This window comes from Taudactylus pleione, unplaced genomic scaffold (genome assembly GCF_031769625.1).
Source record: "Taudactylus pleione unplaced genomic scaffold, aTauple2 ptg000155l, whole genome shotgun sequence".
In the NCBI taxonomy this organism is placed as follows: domain Eukaryota; kingdom Metazoa; phylum Chordata; class Amphibia; order Anura; family Myobatrachidae; genus Taudactylus; species Taudactylus pleione.
In genome coordinates, this window is record NW_028284557.1 from 3,866,072 (window position 1) to 3,887,352 (window position 21,281).

General features: G+C 45.1%; 1 long non-coding RNA gene across 1 annotated transcript; it reads left to right on the plus strand.

The window, feature by feature from the left end:
- The first annotated feature begins 128 nt into the window (after positions 1–128).
- LOC148521738 (uncharacterized) lies at positions 129–15,286 on the plus strand. The gene is made up of 2 exons (XR_015878799.1): positions 129–453; positions 15,019–15,286. It is a non-coding gene; the product is annotated as an uncharacterized LOC148521738 (long non-coding RNA).
- The last annotated feature ends 5,995 nt before the right edge of the window (positions 15,287–21,281 follow it).

The following is a 21,281-nucleotide window of genomic DNA, read 5'->3' on the forward strand; positions in this document are numbered from 1 at the left end:
ATATAGATTTCCTCTCCTTTACCCCACAGTGTGTGTTTGCATCATTAAAGAGCACTATTCATCTTCAGGCTGATCTCACTTTTTGCTTTGCATAGGAGGTGATCAGCAGTCTAAGAGGAGTTACCCATTATATTTAAATGAAAGGGGAATTAGTGTGATCACACTACTGATACCAGAGCTGTGTTTTTCCTTTGTAGAGCAACATGAATAAGACAGGAGCATGGCAGGAGAGAGACAGTGTGAGCAGCTGCAGCCCCCTCCCCTCAGAAGCCACCTCGCTCAGTCACCTCCCCCTCCACCAGTCTAATTCACTGCTTCCCAAGGCCTTCAAGATGCTGGACATTTTCATCCTGATGTTTTTTGCCATCATTGGCCTAGTCCTGCTATCATACATTATCTACATATTGTGAGGAACCATGCTGAGCTAAGGGATGCTTAAACCCTTGCTTGCAGGTGAGTCAGCTTCCATTATATTTGCATCCCCTTCTGTTTATGGCTTTAGGATCCAATCTTCATCTTATACTAAGTATGCAGCAGTCTGTGTATTTGTTATGTCACTAGCAGCATTACCATTTAGGTCTCCTTTCATTGCCAGGGACCTGTACTCTCATAATTAGTATACATATTGAAAGGAACAGGCAGTTTATATTTTGATCTATAAAACTATATTGCAGTTAAAAAAAAGAGAAGTCCTTATGTAGTTTGTTAGATATAGGATATGTTATCCCTATTCTACAACCACTCAGTTGTAGATAATATACACTATATTGTCATCATGGAAAGCCTAACTGAGGCCGTGTATTATTGTTTGGCCTGGATTTGTCTTATTTGGTCAATAATGTGGCCATTTAGGACCCAGATCTAGTTATTTAGCATCCATACTTTACGTCAATATAAATAAATGGAGATCCAAAACATAATTAAACTATTAAAATTGCTATGCTGTCTCTGTTGGTTAAAAGGTTGGGTAGATGATGTATGCTACACACTGCTATTTCACCTAACACTAGTACACTCTTAAAAAAAAAAAAAAAAGGATGCCTTAAGCATTTAAATGGGCTGTTCCTCTGATAAAGCAGCTATAAGTACTGGCTGCCATCACATGATATCTAATAGGATCCCACCAAACAGCTACAAAGAAAAAATATATTGCGTCTGTAGATCTAGTAATTACCACTAGAGGTCAATTTTATTGCACAATATTTAAACATAAAACCATCAATGAATCCTTCAAAAATCGATAACTTTATGTTGTTTTATGAAATTTATGTATTATTATGTATTATAAAACACACTTGTGGAGTTCTCACCCCGCTAGTTGTGTCCAAATATATTATCCTTATAAGTTAGTGCAGTAGCAATGTATTCCATCATTTCCAACCACTTAAGATGTAGAAATGGTCACATGTTCAGGGACAAGAGACTTGTAAATAGATTTTTGTTCTGATAATTGCAAACTTCTCAGATAATGAGAGTGCTCCAAGTAACTAAAGTACATAATGACTCTTGATAAAGCATGGAGCAAATATCTGCAAGTAGCATACAGTGCTCCTTCACTGTAGTCCTGAGTGCTCCTTATATGAAATTGCCCATGAAGGAGCATGTTAACATGGATAATTATCTGAGAAGTAAATGTCTATAAGCTGCATGTGCTGCATTCACTGCACCTCACTTGAGAGAGCGTTCTCTGGGTCTCAGACCCGCTCGCGAGCGCAGGACGCTCGCAAGCGGGTCGATTGTACCCAAATGCGCATGACGGAGGGAGCTCCATCGTGCGCATGCGCGAGATCCGGATAGCGACAGCCAAGCTGTCGCTCCAGGTCTAGCACCAAAGGGGGCGTGCTGTCGATGGAGGCGATCCCATGGGAACGCCTACCGTCTGGAGCCGGCCCGACTGACATCACTAGTGATGTCAGTGGGAGTGATTTTGGCTCTGATAGAGCCAAAATCACTCCAGGGCTTGCGGCAGAGAGACCCTACCGCAGGGTCTTGTCGCAAGCCCGATGGTCGCGATGGTCTTGACCATCGCGACCATCATCATGGACGCTCGCATATGCTGTGGGTGGTAAACCACAGCTATGCGAGCGTCCAAAAGGCCGCTCCAAATTTAAATAGGACGGCCCTGATTCAGAGCGAGCGCTCTGGTCAGAGCGTCCGGCTCTGAATCAGGGCCTCTCTGTGGTTGTGAGACGACACATGTGAGAAGTGCTGTTGTCTTCTTGGCTGGCTGTGTATATGCTGCTGGTCCAAAATAGCAATATTTTGATAGCGGGCAAGATTGTACAGAGCTTATCCAAAGACCGATATAGATTTGGTAGGCACAACACATTGAGGGTGGGGGAAGCGTAGCACCCTTAACACATTTCTCTGCCTTCAGAAATAAACCTGCAGTCTTTTCTAATGAAATTTGTGTGTTTCAAGAAGTGTGTGTTGAGAATTGACAGCAGATATTACTGTTCTATATGCGGGTGGTGTCCCCCCCTCCATCGTCTGCGCCTCAAAACAATTCTAGCAAAGGAGACCTGTTCCTCCTACTGCGTGAAAACAATTGTGTTTGTAAAATAAGAAATTCATTTTTTTAAATTGCATAGTGTGTTTTCCTTCCAGTGGAAGCGGATGTGTGCAGTGGTACCCCTCTATCATCTGCACCCCAAAACAATTCTCAAGTGAAAAAAATATATTTTGGGCAATCTTTTAATTAAACTGCATGGTAAAGCCTATCTCATTGTACATTCACTTGGTGTGGTGGCATTCAAGTTGAACAATTTTAGCTTTACTCCTGTCCTGTTGTCAAAAATAAAACTAATTATGGATCAGTCAATAGAAAAGCAGGAGCAGCAACCTAGTACCAGTGCTGCGGCTGCTGCCAGTTATAGTTCTTTAACAACTAATAACGGTGGTCAAGGGGAAAAAAGGTTTATAAAAGGGCATCTCAAATCTAAACAATATTTCACAATCTTAAAGAAACCATCACCTTTAACAATAAATGGAAATTTGCCAACATAACATACACCGCAAGCAGCAGCAAGGAAAGGCTCAGACCATTGACTTCCTTTGTGAGTGGTGGTTCTGCTACTGCTGTTTCGTGCCTTAGAATGCCTATTGCAGAATCCAGGGCCAAACACATTCAGGCATCTTATAAAATCTTGCCCAGAGTCTATAGGTTTCACCTTTAAAACAGGCAAATAAGGGCACAAAATGAACACTAAGGGGAGATTCAATTAGCCGTGGACTAATTGATTGCCAGGGTCTATTCAATTAGCCCCACTTAACAGGGATTTCTTTTCAGGTCTCATGAGACCTGAAAATAAATCCCTGATAAGTGTGCTGTTATCTGGCGATAATAGCCACTTAACGCCCGAATCCGTGAACTTTTCATGGAATTACCACGTTAACCCATTCATTTAATGGGCGTTAACACAGGTAAAAGAAAAAGGGAGCCTATTTGAATAGCTTTGGCCGATAAAGCCTGAGGCTACCTCCCTTTTTTTATATTACTGTACTATACTGGGGCGTTCATGTTCTTTTGTATCTTGCAATGCTATCCATTACTAGTTTCTCATCCAGGCATATCGGCCTAGTTTCCTTCAGCGTCTCAGCAGATACAGAGTAGAATCATGAAATCATATAATTAATTACACTGGGGAACAAAAAATATATTTTTTTTCTTGCTAAGGATTTAATATCGGTTTGAGACTACCCGCAGGTCCTATTTTCTCATTATATCTTCGCTATAGCTGAATTGGCTCCAGTTTTCAAATTAATGAAAAATTATAAAATTCAATAATTTTCTCAATTTGAAGTACCTTACTAGTCTAGGCCTGCTTTACTTAACAGAATCGATTTAGTTTTGCTTTTTTAACAACTACCCTCTTTCAACAATAACAATAATTTGACTTATTTGTGATAACGTAGCTGGTAGTCACGTTTGAGACACATAACACATTCAAATCTCACGAACGCTGGGAGGAGGCGTGGCATTGCACTGCTGAGCCTGCTGGGACATCCTCAGACCACAGCCACGCCTCCTCCCAGCATACAGAGAGGAGCAACAGAGAGGACCGAGTGACGCAGTTAGCACACCTCCTGTTCCTTTGTTCAGCCCTCTCTCTGTCCCACCAAAACAAATTTTCCGCCGTTTGGGCTTTTTTTGTTCAGTAAGTCCTCGGCTTTTGTTGGGAGTTAGCACTGAATGTGTGAAAAAACTTTTTTACTGTAAAAATTAGTTCTTCTCTGAGACGATGTACTAACAACCCTGATGTTTTTTGTTATATCTGTGGCAAATATAGTGTTGCAATAGAGAGAAAAAATATACCTGTATTCGTAAAACAAGCATATCAGGCTTATTTTGGACGTCACATAAGCTAGCAAGACAATATTTGGGTACCTCACAAAGTTTGTAAAACCTGCGTGGAATCACTCCGCAATTGGACTAAAGGTGATCAAAAAGGACTTAATTTCAGCATACCTATGATGTGGTGTGAGCCAAAAGATCACTTGAGTGACTGCTATTTTTGTGCTGTAAATGTGAAGGGTATGCATCGATTTAAGAAACGCAAATGGGAATACCCAAGTATGAATTCTGCAAAACAACCGATACCACTTAGCGAAGATTTTCCTGTACCATCATTCAGTTCATTGCGAAGTTGAATGTGATGATGTGGAAATGTTCATTACATCCAGTGCAAGTGACAACACATATGAAAGTGAGTTTGAAGAAAGTTCCTCTACTCCAAACAAATTTTCTCAAAAGGAACTAAACGATTTAATTTGTGACTTGAATTTATCGAAAAAAAGGAACTGAGCTTTTAGCATCCAGACTTCAAGAAAAGCACTGTCTTGAGCCGGTTGTTACTATAACGTCGTAGTGAAATAGAGAGCAAGCCATACTGCCGTTCTTTAGCCAAGATAACAATCTTGTGTATTGCAACAATATTCCGGAACTTCTCCAGATGATGGGTTTACCAGAATATCGAGCAGAAGACTGGTGGCTCTTTTTGGATAGTTCTAAAAGGAGCTTAAAATGCGCATTACTGCACAATGGGAATAAATTTGCGTCGATTCCTATCGGTCATCGAACAAAAGTTAAAGAAAATATGAAAATATCAAGTTAGTCTTAGAAAAAATTGCTTATTCTCGGCATCAGTGGTCCGTATGTGTTGTTTTAAACGTTGTGAACTTTCGTCTTGGGCAGCAAGGTGAATATACTAAGTATCCTTGTCACCAGTGGCGGAACTAGCGGCGGTGCACCCGGTGGCTTGCATCGGGGCCCGCTGTGGTGCAGGGGCCCATATCCACTGCTGCATCCGCCGCTAGTGTCCCCAGTGAGAGCGGTCAGCACTGCACAGTAACAAACACACAGCCGCCAGCGTATGAGAGTTCGACAGACTCTCATTGGCTGCTGCGTCCACGGAGGGAGCCAGCTGGAGCTCACTCATGAGCTCCGCCTTCCGGCTCCCCCCACAGCGGGTGATGGGAGAGACGCCATGACGTCTCTCCCATAGTGCAGAAGAGCTGGCCTGGAGGAGCGGGGATTCAGGTAAGTTGTGTTTTTTGTTTGTGTGTGTGTAAAGGGGGCACGGGAACTGGCACAGCATAGGGGGGGTGCTACTGGTGGGGACTATACAGGGGGTGGGTGCTACTAGGGGCACTGTATGGGGGGTAGCTGCTACTGGGGACACTGCATATGGGGGGCTGCTACTGGGGACACTGCATATGGGGGACTACCACTGGAGGGCAATGCATATGAAGGACTACTACTGGGGGCACTGCATAGGGGGGCTACTACTGGGGGCACTGCGAAGGGGGGGGGCACTGTATAGGGGGGCCCAAAGCATATTCTTGCACCTGGGCCCACCACTCTCTACTCCCGCCACTGCTTGTCACATATGCTTATGGGATAGTCGTGCAAAACAAAAGCACTGGCAGCAAACCGTTTGGCCTCCAATAGAAGTTATAACTGTAGGAGAAGCCAACATCATTCATGAGCTGTTAATTGACAGGAAAAAATCATACTGCTGCCTCCCCATATCAAACTGGGTTTAATGAAACAATTTGTAAAAGCATTGGACAAGTCAGGGGATTGTTTCACTTATATTTGTCGACATTTCCATCTCGACATTTCTATCTAGAGCCAATTGAAAAATAAACATGGCATAGTCAGTAGCACAAAATTAATCGAAATTGACTCTTAAATCCCTGGCAACAATTGACTGTTACCCGGTGTTATCGTCTTCGACTAGGCTGTTACTCCTGAGGGTGCGAGCAGAAATGCCGGAGCCGGCGGCTATCGCGCCCTGCCTGAGCAACACTTGGATTGCTCCGTTGGGCGTCAAAAAAAAAAAAAAACACGCCGGCAAAAGAATTGAATCATCCCCAGTGGTTGGCTAAGGAAACTTAGTGCATCACATGAAAGACACATCATGCTTCCCTTCGAAATTGGAAGATGTCCAGCAGTGTCATCAACTCAGAACTGGTAGAAACCAGGGGGATCCAGGTACACCTATCTACTGTTCGGAGAAGTCTGGCCAGAAGTGGTCTTCATGGAAGAATTGCAGCCAAAAATCCATACCTTTTTGACGTTGAAACAAGGCCAAATGACTCAACTATGCATGAAAAAATAGTAACTGGGGTGCAGATAAATGGCAGTAGGTGCTCTGGACTGATGAGTCAAAATTTTAAATATTTGGCTGGAACAGAAGAGCTGGAGAGCGGTACAATAATGAGTGGCTGCAGGCAACAGTGAAGCATGGTGGAGGTTCCTTGCAAGTTTGGGGCTGCATGGCAGCAAATGGAGTTGCGGATTTGGTCAGGATTAGAAATACAGTCAGGTACTTATCCATCATGCAATACTATAAGGGAGGCATCTGATTGGCTCCAAATTTATTTGGCAGCAGGACGCCCAGACACCAAACATACAGCCAATGTCATATCTTCAGTGTAAAGAAGAACAAGGAGTCCTGGAAGTGAGCCCTGATCTCAACATCATCAAGTCTGTCTGGGATTACATGAAGAGAAAGAAGGATATGAGCAAGCCTACAGCCACAGATCTGTGTTCAAGTGTACTTAGAAGAATTGATGCTGTTTAGAAGGCAAATAGTTGTCACACCAAATAATGATTTGATTTAGATTTCTCTTCTGTTCATTCACTTTACATTTTGTTAATTGATAAGAATAAACTATTAACACTTCTATCGAAAATCGGGTAACGCTCTAGGCCCCCCCACAAGAGAAGGCAACTATCCCGGATTGCCCCCTGCGTGCCCTCCCTCGGTCGCACCCACTTATCGAGAAAAAGTGGATGGTCCGGGGGGATGAAACGAATTGCGCTGAATTATGTCATTGTAGCCCTGCCCCCTGCATTACAGTGCCGGTAATATTGCATTGTACAGTGGGGTGGGGCCACGATGATGTGATTTTGCTGCCACACCCCCGCACCTCCCACTTATGCCACCACCACAACCTCTGTTGCACCGACCTGGCTGCCCCCTGTCATGCCTGAGGGTTGGTTTGGGCTGGAACAGGCGTGGGAGGTTGAAGAGGAGACTTGGGAGGTGTGAATAAACCTGGGTGACTTGAGCCAGGACTTCCTCATGTATTGCTGTGAGGAGGTAGAGGAGCTCCAAGCTGCAGAGGATGATGGGCCCGAAGGACAGAACAGGAATGTAATGTCTTTATTTATCAGCAGTTTGGAATGAGAACTGGAGATGATAAAACTGAATGAATGAGCAGAATCGGATTGGGACCAATGATGTTGGATTGAGAGTTGGATCGGTTTGAGACCGATGTTGAAGAATTGAAGAACTTAATTGATATGAGTCAGATGTTTATGAATTGATCTTGATTGGTTGGGACCGATGTTGATGAATTGAAGATGTTGGAAGCATCGGATGACAAAGATGGTTGGATGTATTGGCTGGAACCGATGGTGGCTGGAAGAACAAGTGGTAAAAACCAAACTGATGTACAAGATAGGATAGGAGGCTTGTTTACCAGATATAGGAACTGTCAGGACTTTGACTATTTCAGTACATAAAGATAAACTACACTTGCCAAAGTTCCATTGTGGTCATTGTAGGATCTATTCTGGTTGCTGGCGTTCATCACATGCAGTGTGCAGAGAGTAAAAGTGATCATCTGTTTCTTAGGTGTTGTCAGGTTGTTTGATTCCTTGATTGCTTATTATTTCAAACCTGATTCTATTTGGGTCACATGTTCTGAACTTCCTATGGATCACAGACCTCTAGTATAAAGCCGGTTACTAACTATGCCTCATTGTCTGTGCAATGTTACTTTCAGGTCTTCCTTGGACTCCTGCCATATCCCCGGTGTGCCTGGTGTATACTGTGGACCTTGCTACATTCTTGCTCGTGTTCCGGTTCAAGTTCTGATACAGCATCAGCATTGCCATTGTCTTTCCGTTGTTATCCTGCTCTATTACTGCTATTCCATTCTACGCTACACTATTTGGTTTACTTGTTATAATTGACTCATACAGACACTGGGGTTACTTCTTCTACAGTTGTCAACTGTACCGATACAGTCTATCCTCATCGGAACATAATCACATCGCAGGGATCAACCCTGCTCCGGATCTTCATCCCGCCGCAGGGCTCAATCCTGCTCCGGATCTTCATCCTGCTGCAGGGCTCAACTTAGCTCCGGACCTTCATTACGTCGCAGGGCTCAACCCTGCTCCGGACCTTCATTACACCGCAGAGCTCAACCCTGTTCCGGGCCCTCATCACGTCTCAGGGCTCAACCCCGTTCCGGACCCTCATCACGTCTCAGGGCTCAACCCTGTTCCAGATCTTCATTACACCTTGGGGCTTAACCTCGTTCCGGATCTTGTTACATCTCAGGGCTCAACCCAGTTCCGGACCTCCATCACGATACAGGGCCCAACCCTCTTATTGACCTCCATCCTATCCTGAGGCTCTAGCCACGTGTCGGACTCGGGGTTTCACCCCACACCAGTTCAGTGTGTACTTTGAACTTTTTTTCTCACAGGGGCATACCCCTGCATATCATGAACTTTGTGTTATTGAGATTTAATGAGGAACTTTGCCATACAGTTTTTGTTCTTGAATAAATTCTATTTACTTTAATTTCGTGCTAGTGATATTTCATGAAAAGGTCATTCCTAAAACCACCTCAGTTCATACTACCTAGTAAGCCTGACTCTTCCCAGGAGTCTCAAGTGTCTGTAGCCGTGACAGAAACTGGATATAATGGACTGGGGGCCTGATTCTGCAAGGAACGCAAGTGAGAGAACGCACGCATTCTGCCAATGTTTTCGCACTGCGCATGCTAATGCATCGTGCTGTGCATGCGCAAACTAGCCAGTGCGATCGGGTAAGGGTACGCAAACTACACGCAGTGTGTACGCAGTCCCTTTCGATGTTGATTGACAGGAAGTGCCATTTGTGGGTGGTGACGGGGTGGTTGGGCGAATGCAGGCGTGCCTGTGCATTGGGATGCTGTTATAGGGGCGTGCATAATTAAGGCAGTGCGGTGGCATACGCAGCCAGATGACTCGATGCACGCAGGAAGCGGCCAAAATCCTGCAGGACATCAGGTCAACCTCTATTGTGCATATGGTTCTTGATGTTATCGATGTTTCTGCTGTCTTGCAGACTACTCCAGGCTTTGAGTAACGGGAAGTGGGTGGTATTGTGTGGTGCTGGGCATCTGCATCTTATGCTGCTGCTGCCGTGCGTATGCATTGATTAGCATATACACGCATCGGCCGAGTGCGTGCGTTCTCTCACTTGCGTTCCTTGCTGAATCAGGCCTTGTGTCCGTTCAGAAACCGAGTACCTGGAAGCTCATCACTGAGCTGTAATTTCAGCAAGAAGTGATGATGTACTGGCAACAGAGGCCAGTCTGGAAATTAAATTTATAGGGGAGGATCGCCAGGGATTGGGTGCTGTGATCAGCTGGTATTGGAGCAGCGCTCTGAGTGGAGAAAGAGCGTCGACTTGGCTGCACCCATACTGTTGTTTAGGAGAGAACTTTGGCATGCCGTCTGTATGCCATCATGCTGGGAAGACACGCTGTGAGCAAGAGGCTGTGGAGAGCCATCTCCATGCTCCGTAACAGAACACTGAGTGTACGGGCAGGAGCAGCACAGACTGACCTCAGCATCAGCCAGGAGCGATGTGCAGCGTGAGCACACCTCTGTGCTATCCTGGACAGGCACCGGAGCAGTAGGAAAGTGGTTTTAATAGTAATTTAATAGTAATTTGCGTGACACCCCCTCTCGGAGGGGGCAGACAGAAAGTCGGTAAGTATAGGTACAAGTGACTTAGCACATATTTGTCATTCTCTATTATGAGTCCTCTGCTTATATTGGCCTAAGGGCTAAACCACTGGATCCCAAACTTTTTTGAATCACAGCTCCCTAGAGTAACAGCATTTTTTCTACGGCACCCCTTCATATGATAGCTTTCCCTATGTCATTTTGTTGCAGAAGATATTCCCAATTTAAGTCACATTGCCTGACAGTACTGATGCAGCCATGTGCATGACTGATTATTCAGTTAGACCTGTTAGTAATTTGGCTGGCACATGGCACTTGTTAGAGCCCGACAGTGCCGCATCCAGCAGCAAATTACAGGCGTAATAAAACAAAGCGCCATGTAGACTATCTCAAGAGATGATTTAGGGAATGAGCAATATAATTAACTAATTAATTCACTGCTGTTATTTGTCCAGTTTAGATCATGGACAGTAAGAACACTATTTGATAACTATCTGCAATAAAACATATTCTAAATCATGACCTCTGCAAATTACAAATACACGGTGGGCCTGACTCAGAGGTGGATGTAGTGTGTAAGCCTGCGCATATGTCTGTGCTGCCAGCGGCAGCTCATGGCACGAGCTGACAGGGCTGTTGTATGGAGTACTGTAGCCTGGAAGCGTGCAGCCCTGCGCCCCTAGCTGAACCTCTGGCCCGAGCCGCATGGGATTTTTCTGGGTATATGTAATTAAAAATGTGTGAAGTTTCTTGCAGTCATAGCAGCTGTGCGCAGAGGGGCGGGGCAATGGTACGAATCACGACGTGGGGCTGGCCATTTCCCTGTATATAGACTGTAAATGGGGCTTCTGGAAGAATGCCTATACATGTTACAGCATACCATGCTTTAGTCTCTGCATGGCCACCAGTGATCCTGTAATCAAACTAAAGGGCAGAAGCCCCAGTGTGGACACAGTAACTGTGAAAGCCAGAAGTGTAGGGGTGTGGTATGGAGCAGGACAGGGGGGTATCCATGCAACAACTCAGCCAATGAAGTTGCTTGGCAGGCATTCCAGCTGTCAGTTCCCTTGCTGAATCTGTGCCTGTATAAAAGTAGATGCGTAAATGAATACTAAAGATGATAGTGCAGTGAGCTGGGCATAAGAAGCAGCCAGGTCAATGTCTAGGGAAATGGCACAGGCAGGGAAAATAATTATAATAGACAATGCTAATGGAACGTGAAAATAGAGCAAACTCTGTAGAGTGAAACAAATCTCTTAAACTGCACATAGGACTCTCATGCAAAACATCTTCTGGCTCAGACGTGGCCTGGGAATTCCCCAGACCCTCTGGAAATGAACGTCTGGGAATCAAAAGGCGCTGTGCCAGTGACGTCACTGTCTCACCGGCCGCCCTCTCTGCTGCTCCCAGCCTCCTGCGGCCCACCTCTTCCTCCTCTGCATTGCGGGATGTGGCTGCAGGTGGGAGAACACCACGCAGAACAGTGGGCCTGATTCAGACCCAGTTGCTAAGAGTGTACGCTCGCTCGATGCGTATGCAAATATTTGAAAGTGACGCGGCTGGGAGCGATCGCTCGCCAAGGCATAAGCACGCCCATCTTACCTGTACGAGCGTTCGCTTTGTGTATGCAAACAAAACAAGGCATGTGATTCAAAAGCAGGTGCTAGACAAGCCACCATACACTAGTGGAGAGCTCCATGTCAGACCTTTAGTTGCTGCCTTCGTCTATCTATAGCCTGTCTGCATACGAATTGCTACATTACAGAGTCAGTGGCTGTGACGCCTCCGAGCGTCTGGGATGAACTTATGCCACTGCCTGGGGAAGTAATTCTGCTGACACTCCAAAGCCGTGTGTGTTGTCCATGCTGGTTCGGATATCCACAGGCCGTCTCCTGTGTAGTGATGTCAGCGTCAACCTTATAGCTACTCGGCAGATCAATCAAAGGTTGCGCTATGTGTAGTATCCGGGCCGGCTTGGCAACATATCACTGTTCAGGATCCTTTCATTACAAGGCGATCTGTTAGTGTTAGCATCGGTCCAGACCCTCCAACATGACCCCCTACCACCAGGTACAAAGTTATCTGCTCCTGGCCTACTCACTTGATTGATGACTGCCATTACCTGTGTTAAAAAGTCTATTCTCTTCAATTAGTCCGTAGAACACAATCATAAATTAAGAGGAAAGTCCAGGAGCAGAACATTGTGTACCTGGTGGAAGGGGTCATGTTGAAGGGTATGGTCGGTGTGAGAGCCGCACAGCACATCAATAGGGAGCTGCAATGTAGTGGCAGTACCAGCTTAACAGCATATCTCAGTTTAAACTCAAATCTGGTTAGGCAACCTGGATTCATTGGCTGTGGGGTCCTACTTGATGTACAGTAGAAGTGAGGACACTTAAGATGCATACACACGGGACGATATATCGTTCAGATCTCTAATTTTTTATTCAGTGAACGACCAACGATGGGCGTTCCCATATGAACGATAACTATATCTATGATCGTCCGTACATGCAGGCCAATCTGGACGATATCGTCAACTTTGCCTGTTCAGAGATGTGGCAGGATGACTCACTGAAAGATATCGTTCATAGATCGTTCAAGATCTTTCAAAGATATTTATGAAATATCTTTGAAAGATATCTTTTGAAAGATATCTTTCAAGTCGTTGGTGGTACAGATCGTACTGTGTGTATGCACCTTTAGATGTCCTCACTTCTAGCCGGAACTGTTCCCTACCCTCCAACATGACCCCTTCCACCCGGTACAAAAAGGTCTGGTCCTGGACTTCCCACCTAATTAATGATTTCAGCCACCTGTGTTGAGCTAGATAATAGATGAGACAGGTGTTTCACCACAGGTGGCTGCAATCATCAATTAAGAAGGAGGTCCAGGAGCAGAGCATTTTGTACCGAATGGAAGGGGTCATGTTGGAGGGTCTTCTGTTCTCAAGTCTGCATTTAATATTATACCAATTGGTTTAAGCTAATGTGACTTTTCATCCCATTTTACACTGACTACTAAAACCCATATGCAAGTTTATAACTGATTTCAATTAATTCAAGTCATTAACCATTACATTGGGCTGCATTTCAGTTGATTATATCATCAGTAGAATATTTGGAGACAACTACTATTTCTACAGATTTCACCCACAACTAATTAAGGTCACTATGGGCAACCACTTGTTAGCATCAATCTTTTAAAATTAATTGCAAGGCTCTTTTTTTATGGGGAACTTTATTAATACCTTAAGGCAGAGGTTCCCAAACGTGATCCTCAAGGCTCCCCAACAGTTCAGGTTTTAGAGATATCCATGATTGTGCACAGGTGGTTAAATCAAATTAACTGAAGTACTAACACCTGAACTGTTGGAGAGCCTTGAGGACTACATTTGGGAACCTTTGCCTTTAAGACATCTGGAAGTTTTACTCCCAAGTTAGACTTTCTATTATTACCTTTTGTATTTTTGGTATTTGAAACAAAACCTTTTTTTTTTCTCTTTTCAACATTTACATTGTTACATCACCCTTCTGGCTGTCAGTCTCTGTGCTTACTGCACAGTACATTATTTAATTGCTGTAGAGGTCCTTGGTATTGACAAATTCCAACATTACTATATTTGACCATTTTATATGTGTATTGTAATTTTTAATCTTTTTGCATTTATTAAACATATTTAATCTGATTGTGCTCACAGTTGTTCATTCTATTAATTAGGGGATATGTTACTCTTTGTAATACACAGGAGTGTCTAATAAATACTGATATAATGCATACTTACCTACTCTCCCAGAAGTTGCGGGAGGCTCCTAAATTTTCAGGGAGCCCTCCGGAAGAGTAAACCATATCTCCTGCATCCCGCCCACTTCCTATTGAAGTGGGCGGGATGCAGCAAAATTGCCATGAATTGTGGCTCCGTATGGAGGGGGCGGGGCTAAATGATGCGAAAATGTGTAATTTAGCCCCTAATGACATAGAAACTCTGCATCGCCCCCCAAAGTGGCCTGCTGTGTCTGCTCTCCGGGCATCTCCCGAGGAGCAGATAATGTCGGTAAGTAGGATTTAATGATGTCAGAACTCAGTATACACAAATATTGACTTGTGTAATTATATGTTTTAAGTATTTATTAAAACTGTAAACTATATTGTAAGGTATCAAAATGTACAAACATTTACAGATACAGGTCTGTGTGGTTAAGTAATTGTGGTCCCTGATTCAGAGAAGTATGCTATTGCCATCACTGCTGTGATTTTGTATGCAGACGATATGGGAAAATATGCCAATGTTGCAGACGCTGGCATTTGTGCTGAAACGCCCACAGGTGTCATCGCGAATCCAAGCAACTTCGTACTAATACACAGCCGCATACATAGATCCTTCGATAATCGGCCTCCTGAGTAACCCTGTGGTCGCGCTGAATGGGCGCCTGAACTGAAACACAAGAGACATGTTTTGTGCGTAAGGGGTAACTGAAGCAGACAGCTACACGCCTTGAAAATGGTAGCGACACGCACCTGCATTTTTAGCGGCACACACTGTTAACCTTCCTCAAACGCCCCTTAACTGTTCATCATTCTGCGAATAAAAAGTTGCTACTTGCAACTACTGTAATGGACTTTGACACATGCACAGTTTACGATAATTGCTCAACTGCAAAAACAATGGCATAGCGTACTTCTCTGAATTAGGCCCCAGGTTAATTATCAGGCTGCTGTTCAGCTCTTTCTTTTTCTTCCTATCATTATATATCCAGGTGAAAAGATGTGCCGACATCACCAAGCCAACCACTTGATATGCGAAGCTCCTTATTCCAGTGGGTGACAGCGGAGTGTCTTGTAGGCAATGAAAACTATGGATTGTTGTGGCTATGGACAGTAGAGGACAGTGCTGTTCACTTGAAGAGACCAGGGGCAGTGGAAAAAAAAATTCTTACTACAAAAGGGGAACCATACCAAAAATGATTTTTTTTTTATAAATTTCATGGCTCAATGACCATACAAAATAAATGTCATTGCAAAATACTGTTAAAGAAAGTTTATTTTACATTTAATATTTGCCTTATCCATGTACCATGGCACCCATTGCAACTATAACATCAGCTGTGTTCATTCTACAGCATTTCAGACTTACAAAATAATTTGCTTTGGTTACCATTATTAAGGCAGAAAACTTATTTTCCAGGTTTAAAAAAAGAAAAGGAGTGTTGCCTTTACCCAGTTTTCAAAACACTAGAAAATAGGTTTACAGGGTTCCATTTAATTGAGGGTAATCTTCTTGTAAACCATAGCTTACAGTATTTATCATGTTCCTGTTTTTCCAATTATCTTAACTGACAGTTTCTGAGGAATAAAAATGAAGTCAAGATCTAAATGTATCTATATAATGTGACACAGTCAGGGTAGGGCTCCCTCTCCTGGGGTAGATGGACTCCCTCTTTACACACACAGCAGCCGTAGAAACAAGATACAAGTCTGGGGTTCTCATACAAACTGGCCAGTCTTTATTGTGCCAAATGAATGTAAACATAAACAAAACATAAACATAAGTCCTAGCCCGGCTGGGCACTAGCTACACAGCAGATTCCCTCTCTATAATAATGGTAGGGCCACTTTTTCCTCACCATCAACAAAACACGTGCACAGTCTGCCTGCTCTCCCAGGTGTGAGACACTCAGCCACAAACAAACCCAGCTTATATTAGCCATTACCAGCTGCAAGCCCTAATGAGCCTGTTACCAGGCTGAAAAGGCCCAAAACCTGTAGTGGCCTGTGGATGGAGCCCTCCCTCTCCTCACATCCACACCCCCAGGACCCAAACCGGCTTTTCTCTAAAGCCGACATTTCTAGCCTGTTTTTCCCAAACAGACTTCTCCTGGGGGTTTCAGAACACACGACAGGAACCTAGGACATACATATAGGCCATTGCACACTTCTACAGTGCTTCTATCACATATCCCCCCCCTTTGTTTCGACCTGTGGGGCGGAACAACTGCAGCCCCCAAACAATGGACACGTGATAAAGCATCTGCATTGGCCAGCTGGCTTCCTGGCCTGTGTTCTACCATAAACTTAAAGGTTTGTAATGCCAAGAACCATCTCGTTATTCTCGCATTACTGTCCTTGTTTTCTGACATCCACTTCAGAGGGGCATGGTCAGTGATCAATCTGAACTTTCTTCCCACCAAGTAGTAGCTGAGAGTCTCTAACGTCCACTTTATGGCCAATGCTTCTTTCTCGACCGTAGCATAGTTTCTTTCATGTACATTTAATTTCCGGCTTAAGAAGAAAATCGGGTGTTTTTCACCCTCTCTGATTTGGGACAGGACCGCTCCGATACTTACACCTAACGCATCGGTTTGTACAACAAACTCTCTGTCAAAATCAGGGGTCATCAGAACTGGTTGGGTACATAACGCTATTTTTAACTCCTGGAAAGCCTTCTCTGCTTCAGGACCCCATTCCACCATGACTATCTGTTTGCCTTTGGTAAGGCCAGTCAGTGGGACTGCAATGGTGGCAAAATTGGGTATAAACCTCCTATAATACCCAGTGATCCCTAAGAAGGCTCTCACCTGCTTTTTATTCAGGGGTCGTGGCCAGTTTTGGATTGCCTCAATCTTATTGAGCTGTGGCTTTATCAAACCTCTGCCAATGGTGTACCCAAGATATTTTACTTCTTCCATCCCCAGACAACACTTTTTTGGGTTGGCCATCAAACCTGCCTCATAGATGGAGTCCAACACTGCTTGTACTCTGGGCAAGTGAGACTGCACATTATCAGGACTATGAATGACCACATCTTCCAGATAAGCAGCAGCATACTGTCTATGGGGCCTTAGAATCCTATCCATCATTCTTTGAAAGGTAGCAGGTGTCCCATGTAGCTCAAAGGGCAACATTTTGTATCGAAACAACCCCTCAGGTGCAGAAAAAGCAGTCTTTTCTTTGGCGTTCTCAGTTAACGGCACTTGCCAATACACTTTGGTTAAGTCAAGAGTAGTTAAATATCTGGCTGTCCCCAGCCTTTCAATTAGTTCGTCCACCCTAGGCATAGGGTAGGCATCGAACTTTGACACACTGTTCAATTTCCGGAAGTCATTGCAGAATCGCACACTCCCGTCAGGTTTTGGAATGAGCACAATGGGACTTGACCACTCACTATGCGATTCTTCAATTACACCCAACTCTAACATTTTTTAATTTCCTTCGACACTGATTCTCTTTGGGCTTCTGGTAACCTATAGGGTTTTAGGTTAACCTTAACCTCTGGGTCAGTGATTATGTCATGTTTGATGACCATGGTTTTCCTTGGTAGGTCAGAAAACAGCACCCTATTTCTGATCAGAAATTCCTTAACTTTCTGCTGTTGACTGGCTGACAGGGTTTTTGCCACTGTCACTTCGGGTACCATGGGCCCTGGGTTTACTGGAGGGGCTCGGACGGCTGTCAGTGCTGCTCTATCCTTCCAGGGTTTTATAAGATTTACATGGTATACCTGTTTTGGCTTTCTTTTTTTCCCCAGCTGGTAAACTTTATAATTGACCTGCCCCACTGTTTCTAAGATTTCAAAGGGTCCTTGCCATTTAGCCAAAACTTTACTTTCTACTGTGGGAACCAACACCAACACTCTGTCCCCAGAAGCAAAGCTGCATAAGCGAGCATTGCGGTTGTATACCCTCTGCTGTGCCTGTTGGGCCTGTTCCAAGTGCTCTTACTATCGGCACCACAGCAGCAATTCTTTCTTGCATTTGAGAAACATGCTCAATAACTGTTTTATAAGGCCTGAACTGCCCCTCCCATGTCTCTTTGGCAATGTCAAGTAACCCCCTTGGAAGTCTCCCGTATAATAAATCAAAAGGGGAAAACCCTGTGGAGAATTGGGGAACCTCTGTTATGGCCAACAGCAAATAAGGTAACAAGTAATCCCAATCTCTACCATCTTTGTCCAATATTTTTCTTAGCATGCGTTTTAAAGTTTTATTAAACCTCTCCACTAATCCATCGGACTGGGGATGGTACACAGAGGTTCTTAATTGGTCAATTTTAAACAGGCGGCATAACTCCTTCATGATTTTTGACATAAATGGGGTACCTTGGTCAGTCAGGATCTCCTTAGGTATTCCCAACCTGCTAAAGACATGGACTAATTCTCTAACAATGGTCTTGGTTGACGTATTGCGTAATGGTATCGCTTCCGGGTACCGGCTAGCGTAATCCATTATCACCAAAATATATTGATGGCCCTGGGCAGATTTCATTAATGGCCCAACCAAATCAATAGCTATTCTAATTCTGTTCTTCTGTATGCTTTGGGAACTATTAATTGTTCCACAATATCTTCCCCCTTCTTAGTCACCTGATACAACAAATCCTGACATACTGCCATGTGAGGATATGACAAAGGACTATCGGGGTCTATGGGTTTACCATTGATCACCTTGACATTCTCCCTGGCTTTTACCAGAGTAGGGTCATTCAATTGCTCCACGGCAAAGACCTCTCTCCTGAGCTCAAGATCAGGCAGGTGGTCCACGGGCTCAATAACACTCCCCACCTCAGTGGGAGGCACACCACTTGGCGAGCCACCATCAGGCTCCGCATTCTCTAGTTCGCCAATCGTACTAGAAAAAGGGAACATCTCTGACTCTGCTACTACGTCAGTAACCCTCTCAAACGAGTCAGGGTGATTTACCTCTGTGCACAATCGGCTTTCCCACAACTTCCAGAAGTGAGCAAAGTCCCTGCCCAATATTGCATCATACATTAAGCCCTGTACCAAACCCACAGAGACTATCGCGGAACCACATGGTGTTTCTATGTTCACTTCTGCAGTATCATAATACCAGATATCCCCATGTATGCAGGTCACACCAACAGTTTTCCCCTTACGCTTCAAGGGGTTCACCAGTTCAGCTTTCATAAGTGTGACCAGGCTACCAGAATCTAACAGAGCCTCTACTCGGTTGCCTTCTACAGTGAGTATACACATGTGCTTATCTGTCTCAACCTGCCAGTCAGCAGTACAGGCTGGTTGTGTAAAAAAAGACATCCTACGGTCGGAAACCACCACATCAGAAACATTGAATGACATTAATATTTAGGCTTTTATGGGGTAGGAACCTTCCTGTCCTGGCTGGCCCATCTCCAGGTTCCACACCCCCAGTCTTGAGGACATTCCACCACCCAGCACCCTTCTCCCCCGGAACAGTCTTACCAGTGTCAATGGGAGTTCACAGACGCGCCATCGGGGCTCGGTGGGGCACTCATTAGCTCCTCAGCCTCCATGTACCTCTCCACCAGTTCGACCAGATGGTCTGCATACTTAGGATCTGCATGGCTCACCCACTTGCGCAGAGACGCAGGTAGCGATTGCAGATACCGGTCCATCACGACTCTTTCCACAATCTGTGGTCCTGTCAGCGTCTCAGACTGCAGCCATTTTGTGGTTAGATGGATGAGGTCATGCATCTGTGAGCGTGGAGGTTTTTCTATTTGGAACTCCCAGCGGTGGACTTGTTGGGCCCGAACAAATGAGGTAACTCCCAAGTGGGTTAGGATCTCCCATTTTAACTTTGCATAGTCCTTGGCATCATCCAGGCATAAATCATAGAACCTTTTGTGGTTCTCCAGACAGGAAGGGTGCCACAAGACTTGCCCACTGCTCTTTAGGCCACTTCTCTCTTTCGGCGGTTCTTTCAAAGGCCGTAAGGTACGCCTCCACATAATCACTCTGGGTCATCTTTTGCAGAAAGTGACTGGCCCGTATGGTGTGAGTGTTAGTTAGAAGAGCAGGGGAAGCATCTCCAGGCTGTTTTCCGCTATGGCCTGGCGGGTTTCCTCGATGGTGACTTGATGTTGCCTCTGGGCTGCCTCCAAGGCCAATAGTTGCACCTGTGTGGATTCCTGCTGAGCCCTGGTAGCTTCTTGCTGCAGTTTGTTCGTTTCCTGCTGAGCTGCCATAGCTTGGAGCAAGGCTTTAACCATGTCTTCCATTTTGTCCTGGGGTGTAGGTTGGAAGCAGAATCTGGCTTCCCTAAGCATCTGCAGACATCACCTCTATGGACTTCAAAGGACACAACTTGTTCACTCTAGCTCCGGCGGCAGGCAGGGCGCTGGAGCTAGAGAGGGCAACTTTGTGTGTGCGCCGAAGGCGAGTGCGCGTCCGAAAAAGGGGCGTGGCAATAAAAAGGGGGCATGTCTATAAGACGCGTCCCCTTTTCATTATACTTGGGGGCGTGCCCGGCACTTACGGACATGCCGGGCAGCCCCCAAGCGCTGCAGACAGTGGGAATAGATGCCGGGTGCATGCGCCCAGCGTCTATTCTCCGGCGGTGACCGAGGGACTGAGGGCAGGGCACTTTTTGCCCTCCTTCTGGAGGGCAGGGTGTTTTTTGCCCTCAAGAAGGAGGGCAGGGCGCCGCGCCCCGCTAAAACAGCCTAGTGGGAACACTACAACTTTATATCCACACTGACGAATTGGTGTCTGTCCCTTTAAATTTTAAATTAAAATTTTTCCTTGCTGCAATTTCAGTGTGTGATTGTGTCACATTTGGTGGAGAATGCGGGCAGTCAGGGTATGGGTCCCTCTCCTGGGGTAGATGGACTCCCTCTTTACGCACACAGCAGCTGTAGAAACAGGATACAAGTCTGGGGTTCTCGTACAAACTGGTCGGCGCCAGTCTTTATTGTGCCAAATTAATGTAAACATAAACAAAACATAAACATAAGTCCTAGCCTGGCTGGGCACTAGCTACACACCAGATTCCCTCTCTATAATAATGGTAGGGCATATTGCCCTCACCATCAACAAAACACGTGCACAGTACTTACAAGGAAAGAAACCAAGTGTCTCTGAACAGGCTAGTCTGCCTGCTCTCCCAGGAGTGAGACACTCAGCCACAAACAAACCCAGCTTATATTAGCAATTACCAGCTGCAAGCCCTAATGAAAAGGCCCCAAACCTGGAGTGGCCTGTGGATGGAGCCCTCCCTCTCCTCACATCCACACCCCCAGGACC